General features: G+C 47.8%; 1 protein-coding gene across 6 annotated transcripts in view; it reads left to right on the forward strand.

Annotated features, from left to right (window-relative positions):
- The window catches only part of STK40 (serine/threonine kinase 40), an 856,346-nt gene that overhangs the window by 215,233 nt on the left and 628,947 nt on the right, over positions 1–12,166 (forward strand). Inside the window, exon 1 of one of the 6 annotated variants that reach the window (XM_069622693.1) lies at positions 4,976–5,018. The exons of the other annotated variants lie outside the window; for them this stretch is intronic. The gene's annotated coding sequence lies outside the window, so the exon portion shown is untranslated. Of the gene's footprint in view, positions 1–4,975; positions 5,019–12,166 lie in introns of those variants that run through there. 6 annotated transcript variants of the gene reach the window in all.

Genomic DNA, 12,166 nt, shown 5'->3' on the forward strand with positions numbered 1-12,166 from the left:
CAAAAAGAGGCAGTTGCAGCCATGTATCAAAAGGTAGTCGTCCCTGGGGCCGCACTATTGCAGGGCCTCATAACTGTCCATTGCCCCCATTCTCTTTCCCGAGGACAGTGGAATGATTATGGTTGCCACGCTATAGCGGCAACTGTAACCGCCTTGCTTGGCCATTTCCCCCCCTCACCATACTTGTAAGTCATGACATTGCGGGCCGTGGTGTTGTGCCATAGGGCCTTTAGATGCTCACTATAGCAGGGTGGAGGATCAGCAGTGGTTGCTAAGGTGACGTCCGGCTGTGGGGCAATTCGGCAGCCCAGAGGCTATGATTAAAGGTAAGCGGTCTCCCATTATATGCATGTTGCTTAATTCCGATGCTAATATACAGGCCCTCTTCCAGTAGGGGTCGGGCCGTATGAGATTGTAGGGGGAAACTATTTAAACTGGACGTAAGCAGCACCCAGTGACCCGCAGTCATGTCTGGGAGAGTGTACTGAAAAGAGGTGTACCTTTCACTCCCCATCAAGCATCATAAGCCTTGGCACTCCAGGCCTTCACAGATGCTTTCTGAAGCACACATTGTTCAGTTGGGGAAATGCCTGTGGCAGAGGCTTTTCATTCCCAAAGATTCGGCAACCCTAGGGAGAGGGTGCATGCTACTTCCACTAGCCACCTGTGCCAAAGGCATCCCCAAAGGTTCCTGAAGGATAGGACCTTCCTGCAGGGCGGTCCTTCAAACCCTGTGTTAGAGGAGGAAGCAGTGTTCACTGGAAAATATGTGAAGAGGACCTCAAGGTTATCCTGGAGCATATGTGGATTAACCTGAAACTTCCATTAAAATTGCAAGCACTGGAAAATAAACTCTTGTCCTCTTATTTTCCTTTTCACAAGGATATAGACACTGTTCTGCTAAAGGAGCCCAGAGAAGCCTTCTTTTCCTTGCTACCTATTTCAGCTTTACCCCTTGACTGCGTTTGACATCAAATATCCCGGCAAAATCAAACTGGTGGTACAATTGGGCGACCTGATTGAGCAGAGAAGTTTCACCCCTGATGAAGCAACTCCAGTAGACCAGAACATTGATGGGGTTTTGCAGCGGACATATTCAGCCGTTAATCTGATAATTCAGGATCGCACTTAATGCTGGTTATTCAATCCAATTGCTTCTTCTGGATTGCCAGTCTCTACTTTCCGCCCATCACAAGGGGTCGCCCATTGCCCCTTTGAAATAGATGATGGAATGTCTCTGACAATTTAAGGCATCCTGAAAGCAGCAGTGTTTTGGGCAGGGGGTAGTTTTTCAATTGCGGTGCATGGACAGTTGTGGCCGCAAAAATGGAAGGCGGAAGGAGCTAGAAAGGCAGTTTTGATGGGTTCCATTTATTGGGTCTTTCCTGTTCGGGCCTCAGTTGGACTCCTTTTTGAAGAAGTCATTCAAAGACTGGAAATGTGCCGTGCCCTACAAAGGGAGAGGACACTCCTTCGCTTCCAGGTTTCCTTTCAGAGATTCTGTGCCTCTCCCCACCCACTTCACAGTACTCGGAGGCTCGTTCAGGGGGATAAACAGGAGATTCTCTGGCAGAAGTCCCACAAGCACTCCAGCTTCATCACCTCCAGCACCCCCCAAGACATGACTATGGCGAGTCGATCATTGTGAGAGGCTGTCTTTTCCTTCGGAAGGTCTGGCAAGAAGTGTGGGGGGAGGCCTGGCTCGGGAGTTTGTCAGAGTGGAATCTGCTTTGGAATTCAGGAGACCTCCTTTCTCGAGGTTGTAGTCTATACATCTCCCCAAGAATAGAGTAAAGCATCGGGCCCTCAAGGGGGTTTCAACCCTTTTAACAAAGAATACTATATGCAGCTGTACAAGAACGGCAACATCTTGGTTTCTGGGAGGACTGGCTCATGGCCATAGACCTGAAAGATGCATACCTCCATGTACCAGTCAGAGAACCGTTCTACGGTTTGCTCTAGATCAGAAGATATTGCAGTACAGAGTGCTGCCCTTCTGCCTCAACTCAGCCCCCCTTTCCACCTCTGGTGTTCATCAAGATCCAGGCACTCGTGGCACTCCTCTACAGGGTCCATTCCTACATCAATTGACTAGTCCAGACTTCCTCAAGGAAGATGTGTCCACACGCCCATGGTCTGCAGAGTGCGATGTCTTCCTGATAAACTTCAAGAAGTCGTCCATTCTCCACAAACATGACTTGCAATTTATTGGGATTCACTTTCGCACCGACCTCCGGAGAGCATTTCTGTCATTGAACAGAGTTACCAAGGTCCTAGAACACTTGGCACATCTGAAAATCCTCCGGGAACCCACGGCAAGACTTTGGTTAAGGCAGCATGGAGATTTGGTGCCCTGGGTGACTGTTTCCATGGGCCTGGTTTAATCCAAAGCATTTTGTCTGCCAGATTCTTCTAAATGATTCCCCCGCAGTCCAGGGACTGTGAGTAGCTGACTACGGTTACAGTGGGGTCTGGAATCGCCTTACTCTTGGTGAGAGCAGGGTCAACATCTTCAGTTGTTGGATCCAGACCCAGCAAGGACAATTGTGATGGATGCCAGCCTCCTGGTGTCCCTCGTTACCCAAGTGTGTTGGTCCTCGAACAAAGCTTCACATTGCTCCAGTTGGAAAGAATGGATGGCGATTTGGAGAGCTTTACAGGAATTCTAGGCCGAGGTGTCCAGGCACTGAGTCCTGGTCAGGAAGGACAATCAAGTTGCCAAAGCTTATATGGAGCACCCATGGGGGCACACTACCGTTGCACAAAAATCATGGTTTGGCCGGAAGCTCACCTCCCTATTTATTCGAGTGGCCCATCTTCCCGGGAGGAAGAATCAACCAGCAGACTGACTGACCAGTTGTTTCCTGTCCTATGTGGAGTTTTGCTGGAACGCGGAGATCTTCCAGCTAGTGGTGCACAAATGGGGTCTTCCATGGATAGACCTATTTGCCTCTGAATGCCTCCCCCTTGTTGCAGCGCTTTTCACTGAGGGCCTATGGTGGTCAAGGCCCACTGAAGGCAATGGCCGAGTGGCCTGATCTACGCCTTCGCCCCCACTTCCTCTTTTGCGAAAGGTCCTCTAGAAGATCAGTCGAGAAACGGACAGCATCATACTGATGGCTCCTTACTGTCCTTGGATGATGTGGTTTCCTCCGCTCCAGAATCTGGTGTTTCTGCCTCACATTTAATTCACCGGTGCTCCTTTCCCCGCTTCAGTCTGATCTTGTGTAAGGACTCAGCTCATCGCCTCCACCTGAAGGCCTGGAGGTTGACTTGGGATCTATGGCACTGGGCATTCCAAAGGATGCGACTTCCACAATTCAGAGATCCAGGCATCCATCGAGACTCTCCCCACTGGGCCTCCTAAGTGTGGTGCTCAGCCAGAAACCAGCAGCCGATTTCGATAGACCAGTGGGAAGTTCTGCAATTTCTCCAAGGATGGTTTCACATTGGATCTCTCCACTCTTATGTTGGACAGATTAGTCTTTTATGCCCAAGGTCCTTTTATCCTTCCTCCGAAACCTGGACATTACTTTACCTGTATTTTGTCCTTCTCCACAATCCCATGAGGAATGAAGATGGCATACCCTAGACTTTGTCAATGCCCTCCACATTTACATAGACCGCACAACTTGATTTAGGTGGTTGGAATCACCTACTGTCTGCTCCAAGGGAAAAGAAGCCTGCTATGCTGGCTACTTACTCTGTGGCAAATGTAACCCGATTCTCCCTCCTGCCCCACCCCTAACAGTCCCCCCCCCCCCCCCACCCCGGTCCTCCATCAGGACTGCTGTACCAGGAGAATTGTGGCATTGTTGGCTGAGTCTGGGGGGGGGGGGGGAGGGGAGTGGTGGTGGGTAGTCCCTAAATGCAACACACATGCTGGCTTCTCCTCCTATCTTTTCAGGTACTAGAGCTTATCCATGGGCAGTGTCCTGTCTACAGACTTTGGCTCTGGAGTCTTCCACCTTTGCACATTCTTAATACTGCAATTTATGTATCAAACACCCTTGGCATTCATTCTTGTGTCTGACTGTTTTTCTGCTTCGCTGGGGCGGCTCAAGGTAAGATTCTACTGCTTGATACAGCTTCAATCTGTAAGGACTGTGACGAAGAGGGTATTGTCTGGATTACGGATGGTGATTTTCATTACTACATTACTCCATTCTGCGTACTCATCAGTCTTTACGTCTCGCTCCCTTCTCCTGGTTCTACCTGGTGGCTGGCCTTTGGGTTGGGCAATAGACTGTTTAGGAAGAGGGGAGGGGCATTATAGCCCCTGGTATGGACTGTGGAGAAAGTGGTAAATTGGGAGGACATTTGTATTGAAGATTACCATCTGTAATCCAGGCATTCTACTTTTAGACTGGACACCTGCACACGTGTACCCCACACACACTTCTGGCAGAAAACGGGATCATCTACCTGGGAGAGGTGAAGGCTCGCTGTCCAAATGCCCTTCACCAGTCAGTGCATGATGAGGTGCGGAACAGACTAGGGTTCTCGCGTGGCGCTTGTTCTTAATACACTATATTCTCTCTTTTCTGGTGAGTGTGCCAGTGACACTTCTATTGCTTTTACTCTGGTGCTGTTAGGGAAGATTTACTGTAACATAGAGGTGACATGAAGGTAGGGAGCTTAATATTTTATAATGAATCATTGAGTCATGGACCTTGATAATGTGCTTCTGCTTTTACATGTACGGCATTTATTCACATTTTTTGTTGTATTTTTAAAATACACGTTTTTCAAAATAGTTGATCAGTTTTTTTTCCAATGTTCTGCATCTTTCGAAATTCTGCGGTGTTGTTTTTGTTAGCAGACATATTTGTGTATTCCCACTAAAGGAAGCCATGTTCTCTCTTCCATCATAACCCATGTTCATTAACTAACATTCAGGGGTATCGGGACGAATTGACTTCTGCCCTGCTGTAGTACAAGGATGAGTAGAGGCTAAAACGCCCTCACGCATTTTCAAACCAAGAGCCAACACACTCCTAAAGATAAAACGGACACAGGTAAGAGATGATCCTCCTTCTCCTTTTGTGGTAACGTGTGCCGAGGGAAGGTTATTTTTTCAAGAGGGTTGTAAATGTGGTTCAGTAGCAACACAAACAGCAGTATAACAGTCGCAAATAAAGGGATGTCCAATCACGCTTCTATAAAAAGATATATTCTTTAATCAAACGCACCATGTACAGTATTAACTAATTGGAAAAAGCTTTAAAAAACCCACCCCTGTAGAAAGAACACAGAATAAGCAAAGATAGCAAGATGCAGCACACTAATGAATCAGGGGTGTAAGACAAGTAACCAGTGTTCTTTAAAATGATATGTTCTTGGGTGCAAAAGTGACCTAACCAGTCTCTAGGGCCCAAAAATGGAACCAGGTGGCAGTTAGCCGTCAATAGTACCTTTTTTGCAGTTCTTGGTGGGCCCGCGGTTCCAAGCCAGACTTGAAGATCTGGAGAGTGCAAAAGACATCACCCGAGTGTCCTCGTGGTTCAAATATGACACTGTTCTTGAAACATGGCTCCAAGCAGTTCAACATGAAATATACTTTGATCCCAGCTTTCCTGACTCTTAGGCTGCTGTGAGTTCCATAAGTTCTCGGGGTGCTGCAAGTTCCATTACAGGAGCCCGCGACAAGATCAGTCCCTTTCCCGTGCTCCCAAACATGGGAGCGGCTGTCGCACAACTGCAATTTGTCCTTTAACATGGTCAGGTCCTGGGTACTGATGTGGCTGGCAAAGAGGCATGTTGTCACGCACCGCGGTCCCTGGCGATTGTGGAAACGCTGGCGGTGGAGCGGCCATTGAAATTGCCGTAACGCCATTGCGTATTCTCCCAGCAGCGGTCTAGTTCTCAGAACAGCGTGTCCTTTTAGCCGGCACCAACCCGGAAGCAGATGCGTTGCAACCGTTCGCGTTAGGCTTCCGGGTTGATACGCTACAGTTCACTCCTGGGGCGTCTCGCCGCTCCGTTTTCCTTCTATTCTTCCATTGATTAATCCTTTGACTTGCCTTGCTATCTTTTGGAGTTTTTTCCTTGTTTCTCTATCTTTACTGTCTTCTATATCATCTGGAGAGTCCTTTCCATTCCTGTTGTCTTGTTCAACTGGAGTCTATTACACCACGCCTTGTTTCCTGTTGCCTGGCTCAGCTACGAGGGTTTTTTTTGTGCCCATTGGCTTTTTCCCCTAAAACCGGTCTGCCCCGGTACGGGGGCCCCCTTGGCCCCGTGTTAGACGGGCAGGGTGGCTTCCTCTCGAGGCAGACCACATCGACAAACAAGGGAAGAGGCATTGAGAATCCGGAGATTCGGACTTGCATCGGACCAGGAGTCTACAGGTGAGGAGAAGGGCGTGAGGGGTACTCGGGGAGGTGATGTGCCATTAACGGAATTCAAGAGTGAGCTTGACAGTTTGCAACGCCAAGAAGAAAGAATGGCCACCTCAGAACAGATACAGGAACTAGTGGCCGCGGTCCAGGCCATGAATGTGGAATTACAGAATGTGAAGGCAGATAATGCCGTATTGAGACAGATGGTTTCTACTCGGGATTCAAGGGATTCCGACTTACCTCCCATGGCTTTATCCTCAGGCAAATTTGACGGAACTCCGAAGCGTCTAAAGGAATTTCTGGAAGCTTGTTCCATCTATTTCACCTTTAGACCTCAGTTGTTCCTAAATGATCATACCAAGGTGGGATTTATGGTTTCCAACCTAACAGGGAATGCATTAGCCTGGGCTGCACCTTTGGTGACCAACAATAACCCCGTCATAAGAGACTATGAGGGTTTTTTGGCCTTATTGCGCCAGACTTTCGAACAACCAGAGATTATACATGTGGCTGCGGAAGAACTCTTGGATGTTCACCAGGGTTCCAGTGATTTACTGATATATATTTCCACATTTAAACATTTGGCTTCAGAGGCTGGATGGCCAGAAGGGGCTCAATACACCATATTTCGTCGAGGTTTAAAGGATGAAATAAAGGACGAACTAGCAAGAATTGCCCGACCCACCACCCTGTCTGATTTATTCTCCATTGTTACCCAGATTGATTATCGCCTTAGTGAACGCAAGGCGGAAAGAAGGAAGCTAAAAACTCCGGCCTCTTTTCTACCAAGTACCCACTCATTGCCCTCCCTGCCTACCTCCAGTAACAAGGAAGAACCAATGCAAGTGGGGTCTGCTAGATCCTCTTTGACCCCTGAAGAAAGAAGACGTCGGAGGGATGCTGGCCTTTGTATGTACTGTGCTTCAAGCGCTCATCTACTACGAAATTGTCCAGAAGTTCCGCCTAGGCGGGCGGGAAACGAGCAACCTCGGAACTAAAGGGGACGAGTAACCGAGGTCAGAGTGCTAGTCCTTATGTCACTGTGACAGTAGCTTCACAACCTGTCACGATGGACTCTCGTCTCATGGCGGTTCCTATCCAGGAGTCTCCAACTATGGCCCTGATAGATTGTGGTGCCGCAGGCGTATTCATGGATACCATGTGGGCGCACCAACAAGGACTTCCTCTGCTAAAACGAGAAGAACTTCAGAAGGTGGAGGGAGTTGATGGCACACCACTCTCGTCAGGACCAATTACCCATTCTACAGTGTCCCTGAAGGTCCAGGTTTTCCAACACTCGGAACAGTTACAATTTGATTTGATTCGAGCAGCCCATTTTCCTGTTATTCTGGGAATTCCCTGGTTGAGGAGGTATAACGCGCTCATCGATTGGGCGCAAAACACCATGGCCTTTTCCTCTCCATACTGTAAGCAGAATTGTTTATCCCATTCTTCTGAGGAATTGGTACAAGTCCTTACTCCACTACAGGAAGGAGTACATGAGATTAGTAGGGTTCCTCCGGAATTGACAGAATTCAAGGAAGTATTCAAAGATGATCCAATCTTGGATCTGCCTCCACATAGGCCAGAGGACTGTGCTATTGAGCTGGTGCCAGATGCTCTGGTTCCATTTAGCCGCATGTTTTCTTTGTCTCTACTTGAGAAGAGGGCTCTGCGCAGTTATTTGGACTCTCATTTGACCAATGGCCTCATTCGTCCCTCCAAATCTCCGGCTGGAGCCTCTCTATTCTTCATTCCTAAGAGGGATTCTACTGAGCTAAGGCCTTGCATTGACTATAGAGGGTTAAACAAAGTCACGGTTCGTGACCGATACCCAATGCCTCTGATAACAGACATATTGGAAGCGGTTCAGGGTTCTACCATTTTCTCTAAACTGGACCTCCGGAGTGCTTACCACCTTCTCCGAATAAAAGATGGAGACGAATGGAAGACCGCATTCTGTACTCCATTTGGTCTTTTTGAGTATCGAGTGATGCCATTTGGCTTGGTTAATGCTCCTGCCATTTTCCTGCGCTTTATGGATCGTCTATTCTCTGACCTGCTATACCTCAGTGTCATTGTCTATTTGGATGACATTTTGGTTTTCTCAAAATCCCCATCTGAACATACAGTTCATCTCCAGACGGTCTTGCATCGTTTACAATTGCAACATCTGTTAGTTAAACCAGAGAAGTGCATCTTCAAGAAGTCATCTGTTCCATATTTGGGATACATTCTTTCCCATGATGGTAATATCATGGATCCGAGGAAGGTGTCTGCCATCTTGGACTGGCCCATTCCCACCTCTTTGAAAGAGGTTCAACGGTTTCTGGGTCTGGCAAATTTTTACAGAAAATTCATCAGTCATTTTTCTCTGATTGTTTTGCCTATAACCTCATTGCTTAAAAAAGACGCTAAACCGTTTCTCTGGTCAGAGTCGGCCAATCAAGCTTTTGTCGACCTCAAGAAGAGATTCTGTTCTGCACCCATCCTAACTCAACCGGATCAAGATCAACCTTTTATTGTAGAGGCTGACGCCTCAGCAAGTGCTTTGGGGGCTGTATTACTCCAGCTGAAGGATGATAAGGAACATCCTATAGCATACCTTTCAAAGACTTTCTTCCAGTCAGCAGAATTATTCTGTGATAGAAAAAGAACTTTTGGCTCTCAAGGTGGCTTGTGAAGAGTGGAGACACCTGCTACAAGGCGGAAGGCATCCGTTTACATTGCGTACAGACCATAAGAACCTGAAAATTCTCCGCAACATGGAATGTGTAAATTCAAGGCAAGCCCGCTGGGCACATTTCTTCAGTCAGTATGACTTTATCATCACTTACATTCCTGGCACTCAAAACAGTTTGGCGGATACTCTGTCTAGATGCAGGTCTACAGATTTTCATTCTCCCTCAGGGAGCCAACCTATGTTTCCTCGAAACAAGATCGTGGGAATGGTTTCAGCATTTTTGCAAGAGATAAGATCTGTAACCAAACCCGACTTGGCAACCACAGTACCCAATGACTTACAATCTAAAATCCATTGGTCTGAGGGTCTTCTATTGGTAGGACAACGTTTGTACATTCCCTCAAAGTCCTTACAAGCTAAGGTTCTAGAATGGGGTCACAATCATGTTACCGCAGGACACAGGGGAGTTAGAGGTACCCTTGAGCTTATCTCTCGCTCTTTCTTTTGGCCTTCACTTTCCCACGATGTAAAGCAACATTGTAAAACATGTGTAGTCTGCGCCCAAAACAAGAATTCCACGCATAAACCCTATGGGTTGCTTACGCAGCCAGACTTGCCAAGCCAGCCATGGTCCCACATTTCCACTGACTTTATTGTGGATCTGCCCAAATCTCAGGGGATGACTTGTATTATGGTTACCATCGATACATTTACCAAGTTAGCACATTTTTCTGCACTGCAGGGTGTGCCGTCAGCCTCTGAGATGGCTGAAGTATTTCTCAGGGATATTTTTAGGCTCCACGGTCTTCCTGACAAGATTATCTCAGACAGAGGTAGTCAATATACTTCACGGTTCTGGAGCGCCCTGTGTAAACGGTTAGGGATTGAGAGGGCTTTATCATCTGGTTTTCATCCTCAGACCAATGGTCAAACGGAGCGGCTTAATGCCACTCTTGAACAATACCTCAGGTGTTATGTTAACAAGAATCAGGACAATTGGGTGAATCTTCTGTCCACTGCTGAATTTACATATAAGAACACAGTACATTCGGCCACGGGACTGAGTCCTTTTTTCTGTTCCTATGGCCATCATCCTCGCAGCATACTTCCAGTTTTTCCCTCTCAAACTAACATACCCACCATAGAATCTTCACTTGATCAAATCACTAAAGCTCATGACACTGCATTAGAGTTTAACTTCAGCCAGAAGCAGATACAAGGACCACTCTGATCGAGCTAGGTTACCCTGTCCAGAATGGAAGGAGGGTGATCGGGTCTGGTTATCTACTAGATACTTGCCTAGAAGGGTACACCCGACCAAGCTTACCCCCAGATATATAGGTCCGTTTAGGATTATCAAGAAAATTAATCCAGTGGCTTTTAAATTACAACTACCCAAGTCCATGGGCAGGGTACATCCGGTTTTTCACTCCTCCCTTCTCAGCCCTGTGGATCCTAACACCCAGATTAGAAGGACTACCGGACATGTGAGTAATCCCAAGTCTGGTCCGGAGGAATACGAGGTGTCTATCCTTGATTCCAGATACCGCAAAGGTAGGCTAGAATATCTGGTGTCATGGAAGAACTATCCTAGTTCTGAGGACTCCTGGGAGCCCAGGTCGTATATTCATGCACCTAGACTCATCAGGCGTTTTCACCGGACACATCCCGGGAAACCCGGAGGGTTCGGATTAGGAGGGGGGTATACTGTCCCGCACCGCGGTCCCTGGCGATTGTGGAAACGCTGGCGGTGGAGCGGCCATTGAAATTGCCGTAAGGCCATTGCGTATTCTCCCAGCAGCGGTCTAGTTCTCAGAACAGCGTGTCCTTTTAGCCGGCACCAACCCGGAAGCAGATGCGTTGCAACCGTTCGCGTTAGGCTTCCGGGTTGATACGCTACAGTTCACTCCTCTGGGGCGTCTCGCCGCTCCGTTTTCCTTCTATTCTTCCATTGATTAATCCTTTGACTTGCCTTGCTATCTTTTGGAGTTTTTTCCTTGTTTCTCTATCTTTACTGTCTTCTATATCATCTGGAGAGTCCTTTCCATTCCTGTTGTCTTGTTCAACTGGAGTCTATTACACCACGCCTTGTTTCCTGTTGCCTGGCTCAGCTACGAGGGTTTTTTTGTGCCCATTGGCTTTTTCCCCTAAAACCGGTCTGCCCCGGTACGGGGGCCCCCTTGGCCCCGTGTTAGAGGGGCAGGGTGGCTTCCTCTCAAGGCAGACCACATCGACAAACAAGGGAAGAGGCATTGAGAATCCGGAGATTCGGACTTGCATCGGACCAGGAGTCTACAGGTGAGGAGGAGGGCGTGAGGGGTACTCGGGGAGGTGATGTGCTATTAACGGAATTCAAGAGTGAGCTTGACACATGTCTTGTTCCAGCAGCAGGTTATCGCTGATTATGGTTAGGGGACTGAGCTTGCCTCTGCATTGGACCACCTGTCTGCACCTCAACTGGAGGACTTTGTAACGGCCTTGTCTCCCAACAGGGTCCATCAAAATCTTCAAGGGTTGTAGTCCAAAAGATAATTTAAAGAAGTGGTCGTAGACCCCTTCCTTTAAAGGTAGACTTCCACAGGTTAATCAACTAAAGCTAGGGGTCGAATCCCTGCACTTGAGAAATATGTGGACATTGCCTTCTGACATCACACCCAAAGTGCTTTGTGCTAAAGAAAATAGAGGGGAGAGATAGAGGTATAGAGAAACATGATGGTGGAACCTTCCTCCAGCTGTACAGTGCTACACAGGGCATACACAAACTATCCCCTCTTCCCATCCCAATAGAAGCAAAGGCCTTTACATAAGCAGCACCCTGGTGTGAGGCCAAGCCTTTTGTGAATGGGTGCATCTTTTGAATCCTTTTCCCAGGCCAGCTTCCTCTGCAGAACCTGTGCCTGATCAAGGATGTTACCTGCCCTTTAAAAGGAACAAAGGGGTAATCCCCCATGGCTACAGCTCTGCCAGTGGGCAGGGACAGCCTTGTCTGGAAAGAATACACATAACCCTTTGTGGCTCATCAGAAGAAGGACAGACTCTCGGAGAACATTTGCAAGTTGGATTTATTAATTATGAAGGTCTGGTGTAGGCACTTCCTACATAAATAGCTAAGGTGCTAGTCAGTAGTCTGTGAATGCCCAAA

The sequence above is a fragment of the Ambystoma mexicanum genome, chromosome 11 (genome assembly GCF_040938575.1).
Source record: "Ambystoma mexicanum isolate Mex_15411 chromosome 11, UKY_AmexF1_1, whole genome shotgun sequence".
In the NCBI taxonomy this organism is placed as follows: Eukaryota; Metazoa; Chordata; class Amphibia; order Caudata; family Ambystomatidae; genus Ambystoma; species Ambystoma mexicanum.